The sequence below is a fragment of the Nelusetta ayraudi genome, unplaced genomic scaffold (assembly GCF_046127955.1).
Source record: "Nelusetta ayraudi isolate G7.1 ecotype Tasmania unplaced genomic scaffold, CSIRO-AGI_Nayr_v1 ptg000071l, whole genome shotgun sequence".
Lineage (NCBI taxonomy): Eukaryota > Metazoa > Chordata > Actinopteri > Tetraodontiformes > Monacanthidae > Nelusetta > Nelusetta ayraudi.
The window spans coordinates 2,075,540-2,076,369 of record NW_027466121.1 but is presented as its reverse complement, the minus strand read 5'-3'; positions in this window follow the sequence as shown (position 1 = coordinate 2,076,369).

Sequence of the window (830 nt, the reverse complement as noted above, 5' to 3'; positions counted from 1 at the left end):
TACAACCCTTTAACTTTAAAAGAAAAAGAAAAAAAAACCCATAAAGCAAGTAGCGTTCGCGTTGTGTTGTTCTGTGTTATTTTGCCCTTTGCGATGCGTAAAAAAAACAACAACTAAGAACTCAAATTGAAAATAAAACAAATTGGGCGATGCGCCAAAACTCTTGATTCCGGAAAACAAACAGCAACAGAGAATCGGCATCGCCTCTTTAAACTATAATTACAGGGTGCATTGGCTCGGCTGCTTTAACCACGAGTCTTTTGTGTCTCCGCGTAAATTGCGCGCACTCACAAAAAAAATAAATAAATAAAAGAAAGAAAGAAAGAAAGAAAATCTCTCTCGAGACGCGCCAGTAATCGGCGGGCCTACCGGGGAGAGGCTCGTGAAAGTTGCAGGTAGACGAGGGCGTGAGACAGAGTGAGAGAGAGAGAGAGAGAGAGAGAGAGAGAGAGAGAGAGAGAGAGAGAGAGAGAGAGAGAGACGGTCAGGCTGACTCTCCACCGCCGTGGGTCACTTCACTTCACTCACTGAAGAAGCATTTTGGAGTCAGAGGCGAGTCCTTGCGCACGGGAGCTGCGGACGAATCACAGAGCGCAACTACTCCACACACACACATACACACACAGACAGGGAAGAAAAGAAAAGAAAAAGAGAGAGAGAGACACACACACACACACACACACACGCACGCACAGTCAGAGACACGGAAGAGAAGAAGTGAGTGCGGGAGAGTGACGGAGACACAGAGAGAGAGAGAGAGAGGCGCAGTTCCACTTCTACTTCGAACGGATCATCTTTTCTTTTTTTTTTCTTTTTTTTTTCTTTTTGTT